Source organism: Gopherus evgoodei, chromosome 9, assembly GCF_007399415.2.
Source record: "Gopherus evgoodei ecotype Sinaloan lineage chromosome 9, rGopEvg1_v1.p, whole genome shotgun sequence".
In the NCBI taxonomy this organism is placed as follows: domain Eukaryota; kingdom Metazoa; phylum Chordata; order Testudines; family Testudinidae; genus Gopherus; species Gopherus evgoodei.
The window spans coordinates 7727655-7741974 of record NC_044330.1 but is presented as its reverse complement, the minus strand read 5'-3'; the positions used below and the strand labels follow the sequence as shown (position 1 = coordinate 7741974).

Below are 14320 nucleotides of genomic sequence, written 5' to 3'. Positions count from 1 at the left end.
AGCTCGTCTAAGATGGTTCGCCCGGCACCGACGACGTCGGCACCGTCGATCCCGGTCCCACGAGGGCCGTAGAATCCGGTGCCTGACGGCTCCCCGGCACGCGCCGTGGCTGAGCTACTGCTCCTGCTGCTTCCGTGCCAGCGGCACCGCAGCCAGAGAGCTCGTCTAAGTCGGATCGCCCGGCACCGATACCTGCTACGGCACCGACGACGTCGGCACCGTCGATCCCGGTCCCACAAGGGCCGTAGAATCCGGTGCCTGACGGCTCCCCGGCATGCGCCCTGGTTGAGCTACTGCTCCTGCTGCTTCCGTGCCAGCAGCACCGCAGCCAGAGAGCTCGTCTAAGTCGGATCGCCCGGCACCGATACCTGCTACGGCACCGACGACGTCGGCACCGTCGATCCCGGTCCCACAAGGGCCGTAGAATCCGGTGCCTGACGGCTCCCCGGCACGCGCCGTGGTTGAGCTACTGCTCCTGCTGCTTCCGTGCCAACGGCACCGCAGCCAGAGAGCTCGTCTAAGTCGGATCGCCCGGCACCGATACCTGCTACGGCACCGACGACGTCGGCACCATCGATCCCGGTCCCACAAGGGCCGTAGAATCCGGTGCCTGACGGCTCCCCGGCACGCGCTGTGGTTGAGCTACTGCTCCTGCTGCTTCCGTGCCAACGGCACCGCAGCCAGAGAGCTCGTCTAAGTCGGATCGCCCGGCACCGATACCTGCTACGGCACTGACGACGTCGGCACCGTCGATCCCGGTCCCACAAGGGCCGTAGAATCCGGTGCCTGACGGCTCCCCGGCACACGCCGTGGTTGAGCTACTGCTCCGGCTGCTTCCGTGCCAACGGCACCGCAGCCAGAGGGCTAGTCTAAGTCGGATTGCCCGGCACCGACGCCTCTGAGGCACCGACGACGTCGGCACCGTCGATTCCAGTCCCACAAGGGCTATCGAATCTGGTGCCCGACGGCTCCCCGGCACGCGCCGTGGTTGAGCGTATTGCTCCCGCTGCTTCCGTGCTGACGGCACCGCAGCCAGACCGCTTATCTAACTCGGATCGCCCGGCACCGACACCTACCGAAGCTCTGATGACCTCGGTACTGTTGATCCCGGTCCCACGAGGGCCGTCGAATCCGGTGCCTGACAGCTCCCCAGTATGCACTGTGGTTGAGCCTGCTGTTCCCTTCACGCCGGAGACGTTACCAACGGCGAGGGCTCTCAGTGCCATGTCAGAGTCAATGCTGCCTGACCCCGGCACCGCCGGTGCGGGTAATACAGTCTCTTCAGGTGACTGTCCTCTGTCAGCACAGCAGAGTGGCACCGTTCATGATCACGGTCCCGCAGACACTCCAATTCCTGTCGGCACGACGGACACCACTGGCAGTCCCGGTGCTGTTTTCCTCGGTACTGGTAGCACTCGCTGCACCGGTCGGTATCCCGTTCGCCGACCCGCTATCGGCACCGTTCCGACTCCTGGCACCGTGGCAGGTACCTTGGCTCCTGTAGCCTTTCCCCGAGCCTCGAGATCTCGGTCGACCTCCCGACACCGTTCTGGTTGCGGGTCTGGATCTCGTTCCAGGTACCGATACGCCTCCCGGTGCCGGTCCCCGGTGCCGAGTTGGGCAAGGTCCGAATGAGTCAGAGACTCTGCCTGTGCCTTCTTTTAGTACCTCCATGGCCGTCCGGACACGCATCCGTGTCATCCCATATGCGCAGATTTTATGCTCAGGACCACGATCCTGATATGATGGCCAGCGGGCGCCAGCCCCGAAGCAGAAAGAGGCTTGGCGAATGAACCTGCTTGGCCGCCAGGTGTACTCTGCAGGGGCCCTGCAGCTCTGGGTAGCAAAGCAACAAGCCTGGCTTAGCTGCGATAATTATAGCACCTGGGTGAAGGAGTTTCTCCCTCAAAACTCCCACCAGGAGTCCGCTGCCGTCTTGGAGGACGGGGGAAAGAAGGTTCCCAGAGCGTCCCTCCAGGCCTCGTTGGACGCAGCAGACTCTGCGGCCAGCACTCTGGCCTTGGGTGTCGCCATGAGGTGCATTTCATGGCTTCAGGTTTTAAACCTCTGGCCGGAGCTGCAGTATGCCATTCAGGATTTACCCTTTGTTGGTAAAGGCATCTTCGCGGCAGAGACAGCCCCAGACTGTGAAGTCTGGTGGATAATAGGGTCCTAATGCGTCTCAGCATGTATACGCCAGCGACCAAACGCAGGCCTTTCTGGCCCCAGCCGCCATACTCTGTGCCTAGCCAGAGGCAGAACTCTGGAAAACGGCAAGGCCAAGGTGGTCGCAGACGAACGTCAGGACCCCTAAAGAGCCAAAGTCAAGGTCCCTCGCAATTACCACTGGGACCAAAGACGGACCTTCCAAGGTTCGCCTGAGGGCGGTGTACCACTCGCAGGACGGGATTCCGATCCCGCTTTTTCCTGGCATGGCCCCAGTTACTTTCAGATCGCTGGGTCCTGCGCATGATGGAGCATAGGTACCACCTTTAATTTGCTCCAGCCCTGTCCCCCTTCAGCGGACGAAAGGGGCAAGGGGTTTTACTCCCGTTATGCCCTAGTCCCCCACTCGAACACAGGTCTCAGACCTTCCTGGTCCTGCACGGACTCAACCGGTTTAGGATAAGGTTGAAGTTCTGCATGGTATCCCTGGGAACCATTATTCCACCCTTGCCTCCTGGGGGCTACTGTGCCGCCCTGGATATGAAGGACGCGTACTTTCGCAATGCCATCTTCCCTCCGCACGGGAGATGCCTCCGCTTTATAGCCAACGGTCAATACTCCCGGTTACGGCCATAGTCGCCGCTTACCGTCGCTGATGTCGGATATGCGTTTTTTCCGTATCTGGGCGATTCGCTTATCCGAGGAGACTCTGAGACACAAACCACTCAGCGCGTGGGCATCGTCACGGTCTTATTCACAGGTCAAGGCCTGCTGTTTACTATGGAGCAATCCACTCTGGTTCCCACGCAGAGGTTGGGCTTCCTAGGGGCTATCCTGATCTCCTACCTAGCCGGAGCCTGCTTATCACAACTGCGGTTTTAGGCGATGGCAACAATCATCTCAGGTCTGAAGGCTTTCCCAACGACCTCAGCTCGTTCTTGTCTCAGTCTCCGGGGTCTATGGTTGCCCGCAAGTTTGTAACCAAACACGCCAAGCTCCGCCTCCGTCCTCTCCAAGTCCGGCCCACCTCGGCGTACCGCTTGGACAGGGAGCCAATGATCATGGTAGTCACCGTTCCCTCGAACGCCTTAGGCTCCCTAGAGTGGTGGCTAACTCCCTCCTTGGTGTGGACAGGGGTGCGGTTTCATCCGCCCCAGCCCTCACTGCCCCTGACGGCGGACGCTTCATCTCTCTGCTCGAGTGCTCATGGTCACTCCGAACTTAAGGCCTTTGGTCTTCTACGGAGCTGGCATTCCTCATCAATGCCCCAAATATGAGAGTAGTCCGCCTGGCATGCCAGGGGTTCCAGCGGCAGCTGCGAGGCCGTTGTATCTCGGTGTTTACAGCCAACACAACGGCCTGGTGCTTCGTAATATTCAGGGGGGACATAGTCCTCCCCCCTTTTTTGTCAGGAGGCCATCCATTTCCGGGTCTTTTGCATGGCCCACTCGATGGAGCTGGCGACGTCCTTTCTCCCAGGCGTTCGGAACGTCTTAACTCTTTGACTCAGCAGGTCTTTCCTGTCTTATGAGTGATCACTCTGCCCCGTGTGAGGCGTCCCGCTTTCCGGAAGTGGAGATGTTGCCTCACACAGACCTGTTCGCTCACCGCGAGAGCAGGAAATGCCAGGTGTTCTGCTCCTTCCAAGGTCTCTCCGCGGAATCGATCTTGGACGCATTCCTGAGGCCGTGGAAAGGCCAACTGCATTATGCCTTCCCACTGGTCCCACTGGTTCATTAGGTCCTGCTCAAACTCCGCAGGGGCAGAGCACGCATCATCATGATCACTCCAGAGTGGTCCAGGCAGCACTGGCATACCACGTTGCTCGGCCTGTCAGCCCAGACCTCATCACTCAGGGCAACGACAGGCTTCGTCGCTCGGACCTGCAGCCTCTTCGCCTCACGGTGGCTCCTGCGTACCTGAGTCGGGGTGACAGGCAGCCTTCCACCTGGTCAACGTACCGGGCCAGGTGGAAGCGTTTCCTTTACAGCTGCAGTACGCTCGATCTTGCTCCTGCTGAGGTCTCGATCCCCTCTATTTGGCCTGCCTCTGGCCTTCAGCGGCAGGACCTGGCGGTATCATCGCTGAGGATACTCTCAGCAGCCATCTCTACCTTCCAGCAGGCTAAGATGGACGTTCAGTGTCTCACGCTCTATGGGTTCGAGGTCCCTCAAGGGCTTGGAGCGCTTGCACCCTCGGGTGCGCCGCCCAGCCCCGACCTGGGACCTCAACCTAGTCTTGGCCAGACGGGTCTCTGAGATCAGAGCTCTTACGGGGGTTCCGCCGTACACTAGGTTCCACAAAGACAAGGTGCAGTTATGACCGCACCCGGCTTTCCTCCCTAAGGTGTTTTGGCCTTTCATGTTACCCACAGCTCAACGCAATGGGCATAACCGTTGCACTCCTTGGACATCTGTGGAGCGCTCGCATTATATTGTGCTGACAGAATCATTTCCTAAGGTGCCCCAGCTCTGCCCCGGTAGCGGGCCAAAGGGAGGGCTTGCTTGTTTTCCTCTCAGAGGATCTCATCTGGGGTGATGGCGGACATCCCCACTTGTTATGATTTGGCTCATATTTCCCCAAGCCACATCACCGTGCATTCTACCAGGGCTCAGGCTTCATCTGCCGCCTTGCTGGCTCGTGTTTCTACCCACGAGATCTGTCGCGAAGCTCCATTGGTCCTCGGTCCATACCTTTGCTTCGCAGTATGCCCTGGTTCAGCAGTCAAGAGAGGCTGTAGCCTCTGGCTCAGCAGTTTTATTCTGCCACATTTCACTCCGACCCCACCGCCTTTGTAAGGCTTGGGAATCACCTAACTGGAATGGATATGAGCAATCACTCGAAGAAGAAAAGACGGTTACTCACCTTTGTAACTGTTGTTCTTCGAGATGTGTTGCTCATATCCATTCCGCACCCGCCCTCCTTCCCCACTGTCGGAGTAGCCGGCAAGAAGGAACTGAGGAGCGGGTGGGCCGGCAGGAGTATATATCAAGCGCCATGGTGGCGCCACTCTAGGGGGCGACCTGCCGGCCCACTGAGTTGCTAGGGTAAAAGTTTTCCGACGAATGTGCACGCGTGGCGCGTACACCTAACTGGAATGGATATGAGCAACACATCTCGAAGAACAACAGTTACAAAGGTGAGTAACCATCTTTTCTCTTAGCAGGGCAGCAGGCAGTCCAGACTCACAATACGCTCGAGCAAGTAAAGTAGGAAAATAAAAAATTGGAGACAGCTGTAGAAAACCTGCAAAAGCAAAAAGTGCCGTCCCCTGGTGTCCAACGTACTTCAGGTGCTGTTACGGTGCCTGAGGAATGGGGACAGAAATGGAAACAGGTGGCTCTTGCCAAATTAAAAGATGGAACATGGGACAGTTGAGACGGACATTGCAATGGAGACATGTGGCATGACTCTGTTGAAACATCCTGTCGTAACCCATGGGCAGGGGCTACCGCACTGCAACAACCACCTTATGATGCAAGCCAGGTTCTGGGTAAACCCTCCCCAAAACCTAGATCAATTCCAGTAAAAACAGGAGAAATGGGTGAAATGGAGACAGAAAGCTCCACTGAAAATCCTATTCCCCACCTCACCCTCGATGCTACCCCAGGTACCGATAACCCCCCTCATTTAAAGGTATGGGATGAAGTGGACACGGTAACGAAAAATTTAACCGAGTGTTTAAAAAAACTGTGGCCCCGCCGTAACTATGCAGAAAGGGAAAGAAATCAGGAATATAAAAGCCCATATACCCCCCATCCACCACGCGTGAACGGCTTAACAGCCAGGCTCGACGCTTTAAAGGTTAATGAACTCACTGCGTTGGTCGGAGCTGTTGGGCCTCCCCCCTCTGAAAATTTTAATGAGTTTATGGCATGGCTCCATAAAGGTTCGCAGTTACTCAAAGCAGTAGGAATTGATATGTTGCAGGAACCAATTTTGGTGCAAACTCTTTTGGGACCGCTGAACTGTCATACCCTCGGTTTTGATGATGATGTTGCACAGATGCTTAAACGCGTGGTTCAGAAACACTTTAAGTTGTCTAGTGAGTTAGCAACCCTTAAAGGAATTGCAAGGTTGTCAGGGGAAGCTCCAGCTAAGCTGGCAGACAGAATTCAGACCTATGCCAGGTTGTCAGGAGGGTCTACCAACTTGGAAGATTTAAAGCAAATTGTTCTGGAGGCATTGCCTCCTGGTGTGTCAGACTGGATGAATGCTTGGTGTGAGAATGGAGGAAAAGAGGTACTGTGGGACGAATGGATTGCAAAGGTAGAGACGGCAGTTAAGCAGCAGGAAGGAACTCCTGTTAATGAGCTGCGTACTCAGTTAGGACAGTGGAAAACAGAGGGTCCTGGATACTCTCCCCGTGGTCGTGGCCGGGGTTGGAGAGGTCGTGGACTAAATAGAGGTGATAGAGAGAATGCGTGGGTGCCTCACGGTGTTCTAAAACAGGAAAATTTAAACCTAAAAGGAGAGATTGAACGGCTGCAGGCACAGCTGCAGGCGTGTATGATTGGTAAGGAGTCTCAACAGGAAAAAGATAAGATGGTGACAAAAGTAGCTAGGGCGACGGTCCTGACATCAGGACTGAACGACCCAATCGCTACTGATACAGTAGCATAGGACAGCCCTATCCACGACTCGGAATGCATTTTTCAACAACCCATGACAGTAGATGTTTGGGGATGCCCCCATTTAAGCATTTGAGTCGGGGAAGGGCTAGTAGATTTTTTATTGGACACGGGGGCTGGAATTCCTATAGTAAAAAATGACTTTGAGGCATATCCAATTGGAGAGTCAGTGCAAATACAGGGAATATCTGGAACTAATCAAACGTATAATGTTAAAACACTACCCCTCCAGTTTGGAATGCATACCATTCATGAGAAGTGCGCGATTGCAGGGAGAGACAATCTAATTGGGGCAGCACACAGAGGGAACACACGCATGCAGCTGAGTGATACCAACAAGGAGAGAGCAGAGCACCACACCGGTAGCATCTGACAACACACCTTGACAACACTGGTGACCCTGACGTGATTGTTTGGGTGTACAACGACAGTGTTGATTGCCATTTCCATTCCCTTATTTACTCGACCTTGTAACTTGGCACATCTTGTTTGACGGATCATATAGCAACACATTCCTATTAAAACCACAACAGTTAGGGCCTGGTTCCCCCTTAGAAATATGCTTAGAGTGCGGACTACTGGATGCAAAGTCACATCCTTGGGGATTGCCCACCAGGGTGTTTCCACCGCTTGTTGAACCTCGTCCACCTCACGCATTTGCTGCTGGATTAAGTGGGCTATTGGTATTAGGGATTCCTTAGTTCTTGCTACTAATTCATGTATATCTAAATGTAAGAATTTTACAGGTGGAAACAGATCAGCCAATAAGCTTTGCAGTTGTTCATGCATAATAACCGTTTCAGTGACAGCCTTACCCATTTTTGTTGGCCAGAAAGCATGGGCTCCTATCTCAATAATGCTGGTGACTGGTACACAGAATCCTGCCTCATTTGTGGGGCAGATATTGCCATTTATGGAAAAATTATGATACCCTATGGCACAGGCCATGTCCTGAATGCGCACTACCTCATTAACCAATTCCTTCTGTACTAGTCGTGCCCAGCCTTTTTTAGTGGCATTAATGTCAATTTTGGCATAGCAGTCACACAACCACCATCCATTATGTTTTGTACAACATACCTGATTGATTTCTGAGCCAGTTTCCGTTACTAGACGCACAGTGGGGTAGTATTGCACATATGTTTTATCTACCAGAGTCCCCACGCTATTAGCATAGTATACTTTAACTGGCTCTTGTACCCATCTCGGCATTGCCATCATGAGGTATATGCATTTGCGTTCCCCTTGATTTCGTTTTGGAATGCTGTCGAACTTAGCGAATTGTAGAAAAATAGGCATCATATAGTCTCTGCCCTGTCGTTGTATTTGGTTCATGATGGTGGCATGGTTTAAAATACGTGGCCAATTATGAAGCTGCAACTGCAGTAAACTTTGCTGTACTATCTCTATTACCCTATTGCCATAGGCCGTGCAGGCCACTGCCAATGAAACGTCATTGTTTTGTATACTGTTAATAAGAGACAAACTAGTGGCATTCAGGTGTTGAAACCCTTGGGCAATTACATGCATATTGTCAATAGTGATTGCATGTTGGTCCATTAATAAGCTGCTAACACCCCCCTTCCCCCTGTTTTAACTGCTTTACCTATTCCGTCCATCACGGTGCTTATTTTCCAGTTAAGATTTTCGATATCTGCTGAATTCCATAGGGACATGCCAAGGCTAGAACCTCCCAGGGCTGTTCCCAGTAGATCTCTTTTGTTTCTATTTTGCTGTGGGACAATTTGAGAGCCCTTCCAGAGTTGTAACTGCATTTGCAGCTCAGAGTTAAACCAATTCTTATAATGACTGGGACACTGCTCTGGCATGGCCATACCTGCGAAATCCAGTTTCAATGGCACATAAAACCATCCTACATTTTCTACCATATATTCCGTAGTGGGGTGTAGGAAAATTCCTGATATAGGCCATGGCTGTACAGGTGGACATTCTTCCTCTGAGGTAGTATCGATGTATGGAGGAAAGGGAGGAGGTGGTGTAGGGGCTGTAGTGGGGCAGGCATCCTTACAAACCTGCACATGGTAAATGCATTTACTGATACTTGGGGTTATAGACCGAGTCCCTGTGTATGTACCTGCATCCCTTAGCTGTATATTACGGATGCGGATTGATGCACTCCACTTATTTTGCACATTTGTAAATTCCACCCTATTTAACTAATCCCCATATGTTTTTACCTGCCCTTCAATATAACTGATTACAGGGTTTATTGCTCGAAACCAATCCAGAGAAACTGTATTGGTCTGGAGCAGGTGTGGTTGTATAATGCATGTTAGAGTAAGATCTTCCCCCACCATTACTGTAAGATAGTCCTCCATAATTTGCTTTGGTGCCATTAGAGCGTGCTCCATCTCCGAAGTTGCTTGTTTTCTTTCCTTGTTTATATTATGCTCATGGTGTTGTGGTGCAATAACGGGAACATTGTTGTCTGAAACTGGAGGAGGGAGAGCTAAAATATCCATGGGTTTACAATTTACAATAACATCAACTTTCCAACAGCATGCATACTCCCCCTGTGTCTCTTTACTTAAAGTTAGTTCCTTTTCAATTTGTTTGTGTGCATCCTCAAACTCTGGGACGGGAACGAGCTGAGTTTGGCCACTGTTATTAACTTTCCATCCCCACGCCATCAGGATTGGGAAAGGCGATACCCTGAGGATGTTTTCCAATTGTTGCTTTCCTTCAGTTTCACACACCAATTTCAACACAGTCCCGGTAGGGTGCTGCTGGCTAGTTGTCTCCCATCCGTTAGGGTTATCTGCTGTTTCGACCCGGAAGGATCTGGTCACCAAATATGTTCGGTTGATTTTGATGACATCTGCCAGTCCCTTTGACTCTTGGGCTATTACCAAAATGCCTGCCACGATCCAAATCCATGTTGGCATCTTAACCTATGAAAATACAAAACAACACTCGCCTCTTTCTTACATATACATAATAGAGGTTATACTGTGTGATATGGGGTGGTGTGGTGTGGTTTTTTTTTTTGTTTTAGGTTTTTTTTTGGTGGCAGCAGTATTTTAGAGCCATAGTGTCTGATATAAGACCATGTAGATTAGCTGCATTTATTTATTTTTGCTGGCTCTTCCTGGGTGTAATCCCTATTTAACAAAGCCAGTATGACCTCATCGCTTAGTGGATTTAAGAATAGGAATCTTGTTCCCAAGGGGACAATAGGTACGTTGTTAATCCATGAGATCCCTGGCCCTACCATCCACAGCGGCTGTTTTCCTTCTTGTTCCAATGTCCACATGGAAGTGTTTACATCATTCCACCAAATAGTGAGGGTATTACCAATGCCCCAAACGAACTGACTCTTCGCCCTTAATTGTCTGACTGGGTAGGGTCTAGTCAATTCAAAGCGTTTTAATTGTCCCCACGCAATATGTAACAGTAAGCGGGGTGCAGATGGAGCTCTGAGGTTAAAGCTTATAAAACTTCCATTATTTAGATGGAAGGTTTCCATGGTACTTGCCGCACTTGCTTATCCTGCATATTTTTCTGTAAAGCAAGCACAGACATGTAACATGCATGTTCAACCCTTATATTCCTTTAATTGCATTGCATGCTTCCAGTGGGGCTGTTTGTCTATGTTAATCAAATACAGTGAGGGTCCTAGTTTTTCTACAGTGGGCCAAGGTCCGCACCATTCTGTCTTTGGAAATTTTCTCTTGGGACCTGGTTCAGTTTTAGCCATTACCTGATCTCTAATTTTCCATTGCTTAATATCACTGTGTTCATCAAATGCCTGATTCATTTTTTGCTGTTCTGCAGCCTGCTGTGCTGTAGCTGCTCCTTGGACTGTGCCCAGCCAATATTTAAAACTATTCATTCAAGTTGTAGTTGCAAGTGCTGTAATTGTCTCCCAATCTGGAGGATAAAACAGATTTTAAACGCTTAGGATTGATCTTGGATTTTCCAAGCATGTGTATTAGACAAACTCTCACTGTGATGCAAGGCAAGTTATTAAATTTGCTGATATATATATTTTTAGTGATGGTTAAAGTGTTATACTCAAATACTACTTAAATATTAATCACTATATCATACATATACATACACTCAAACTTATATATGTATAAGACCAATATATAAATCATATACGCAATAATTTCCATTTATATCCTGGGCATAGTTGTATGTCCCCACGAAGCCCTCGATGAAATACCAGATAGGCTACTAATCCCAAGTACTTATGGTCCCTGGCCTAACATTCCCAGGCCCACCGTAAGGGACTAAAAGATAATTGGATAATGAAATCTGTCTAACAGTCGTACGAGGGAATGTGCAGACTACAAGAACAGAGGGGGCATGAGTGTATGGATGGTAAAATAAGGTAACCACATAACAGTGTTTAGCCCACTGGGTTATCTTTAGTCCATGCATTATGCTTTTCCGGGACAATGGGTAAACATCTTCCCCATAAAAAGACAAAAAGTAGGGGAATGTAGTAAGTGAAGGCCCTGATAAAGGCCCAGTATGAGGCCTGAGGCCTGAACTAAAGTAATGGCTAAGACTTAGCTAGAAAGCAAAGTCAAGCTGTGAGCTGAAGGCCGGCTCGGTTCACAGATGTTGGCAAGGAAAGGGCTGATGTTGCATAAACAGATATTCACCTGGCATACCGAAGTATAATCACGGTACCAGAACACCTTATACTGGAACATTCCACAGATAAGAAAGAACAGGCCGACCCATCCCAATGACAGGGGCAAAAGGGTAAAATGATGGATAGAGTTGTTTTGATCAAACCAACATGTACAAGGTAAGAGGTGGCACCTTACTACGTAGAGGGGTTGCACCTCAATACATCAGGAGTGATGTGTAACTTGTTTGTACCTGTGTATAAGAATGCATCCTTGGGGCGGTGTCTGTCTGGGCGGGGGGGCAGTGGAAAATCCCGCCACTGACTGAGCCAAGTCCATTGACCGTGGGTACATATTCGTAGTATGCCCTGAATTAGGCTAAGAAACCTACAGGGAACTATTATTGTATCCAATACGGCAATAAACCTGGCCGAAGTGCCTTCGTACCTTACTAGACTCTGTGATCATTGGGGGTTCTCTTCGGGTCTGCTGTGTCAGCTATCTGCGCAGAGCTGGGGCAGCACACAGAGGGAACACACACACGCAGCCGAGTGATACAAACAAGGAGAGAGCAGAGCACCACACCGGTAGCATCAGACAACACACCTTGACAACAACCGGCTCTCTTCATAACAAAGTGTTAGGGTTGTTACACAATTTTACTGTATTGGCACAAGGAAACAAGTAGATAAAGCATAAAAAACATAAAATAAAATTATGCTGGATCCCGGATGTTGCCAGACCAGAGAGTGCTGAATTAGAGAGGTCCAACCTGTATCGTTAAAATTGGTTCATGAATTTTTCATTTTCACTCTAGCAGATGTGCCAGGGAGATGCCATCCTGGATCTATTGACTTATAAGGGAGGAATTGATTGAAAACCTGAGAATAGGGAAGTTTGGTACCTGGGATCTTGAGCGACTTGAATTCAGGCTGCTAAGGAACAGGGCAACAGATGAACCCTGCATACATTTCACGAGCTGTCACCTCCCATTCTATTCTCTGTGCCTCAAGTATCTATAACATAGATATTTTGCATCTGATTCTGAAAGTTTTGCATAAATATGCAGGGACACAAAAGATCCTTAAACATATCAAGTTTCAGAGTAGCCGCTGTGTTAGTCTGTATCTGCAAAAAGAACAGGAGTACTTGTGGCACCTTAGAGACTAACAAATTTATTTGAGCATAAGCTTTCGTGGGCTTCCGAAGAAGTGGGCTGTAGCCCACGAAATCTTATGCTCAGATAAATTTGTTAGTCTCTAAGGTGCCACAAGTACTCCTGTTCTTTAAACATATCAAGTGTATTCTGAATCTTATTGGCCAGATTTTACTGTGCCTTTCACCCTGTGCAATCCCATTGAAGTCAGGGCAGAATTTGGCCCTACATATCACTTTTTTTAATAAGCCGCTGAGACGGATTAAAAAAAAGTCCATGATTCTGCTATAGAAGGCTGCGTCTTGCTCTCCCAGTGTCTTAATGTGATTGTTTTAGCATTGTCATGGCAATTATAATCTAGGCAATGTTTGAGCTGAATTAGGCTATAATTCTGAGGTGTCACTTTGTAAACGCAGGGATAGAAATCATGCAGCATGTGAACTCTCAGTCCCAAAATATAAACATCATGTTCCCAATGTTATTTTTCTGTATGATGCTGAAATGTACTCATAGGAGTTATAAATTAACTGATTCCACTACCAAAATGGGGAAGGATAGCTCAGTGGTTTGAGCATTGGCCTGCTAAACCCCAGGCTGAGTTCAGTCCTTGAGGAGACCACTTAGGGATCTGGAACAAAAATCAGTACTTGGTCCTCCTAGTGAAGGCAGGGGGCTGGACTCGATGACCCTTCAAGGTCCCTTCCAGTTCTAGGTGATAGGTATATCTCCAATCATCATGTCTGCTCTGAGATCTACCATTACCTAATGTTAAGTAACTCTCAGCTCCTTCCATTGATCTCTTCCACAGCTGTTTGAAATTCTCCCCTGGCTCATACATCATCTCCCAGGACCTCAACAGAAGGTAACTCTTGCTGTGAGTTTGTGCGTTCTTTCATAAGGAAGGAGATCAGAAGCCACAAGGAGAGAGGCATACCAGACGAACCACAGGATTTCGTTGACTTCTATCTGGCTCAGATAGCCAAAGTGAGTATGTTACTGCAGCTCCCCTGAAGCACCATTAAACCTCCTATAGCCACCTAGTGCAAACAGAATTCTGTAAAGAGACGCTCCGGCTTTAAATGCAAAATATTCCTTGGTTTGTTTTTGTTTATTTAAAGGTAAACTTTAAGGATTATTTGAAAAATTGCTAATCAAGCTAATTAAAGCTGTACAGTGCTACAGGCTGGAACTCTTACATGAGAAATCACTGAGGTCAAAAGTTAAGCAGGATTCACAAAGGGATTAGAGGAGAACATCCACAGTTACATTAGACTAGATAAAATAAATGGTGTTTTTAAAGACTATGAGACCTTGTTCTTCAAGGCATAAGACAAGCAGTGAGTGACAGGGGGTTAGGTAGACACTTCCTCTATAGGCAATTTGTTCCATGTTTTTCCACTGGAGTTTCTTGGACTTGACAAATCTGCTGGCGGCCGCTTTTGGAGACAGGATGTTGGATTGGATGGATTTGGGTCTAAGCCAGGAAGAAATTCCTGTGTTCTCTGGTCATGATTCTCAGGAGTAAAACTGCTACTTTTTTTTTTCTTTTGTAAACAGTCGCAGTCTATGTCATATTTACAAGCCCCAACTCAGTAAGACTCCCTTAGGCAGCTTTACAAATGTAACTCTCTATAGTTCACTACAGTGCTGAATGAGTTTTTAATGAGTTTACATATTTTGTTTGCATAAATTATAGTTGATATAAGCTTCAAGGGATGAGGTGAGACTGCTGATTTGTTGTACATATTGTCTAAAGAAATGTA

General features: G+C 49.1%; 1 pseudogene; it reads left to right on the top strand.

The window, feature by feature from the left end:
• Positions 1-14320, top strand: part of LOC115657335 — a 42864-nt pseudogene that overhangs the window by 20778 nt on the left and 7766 nt on the right.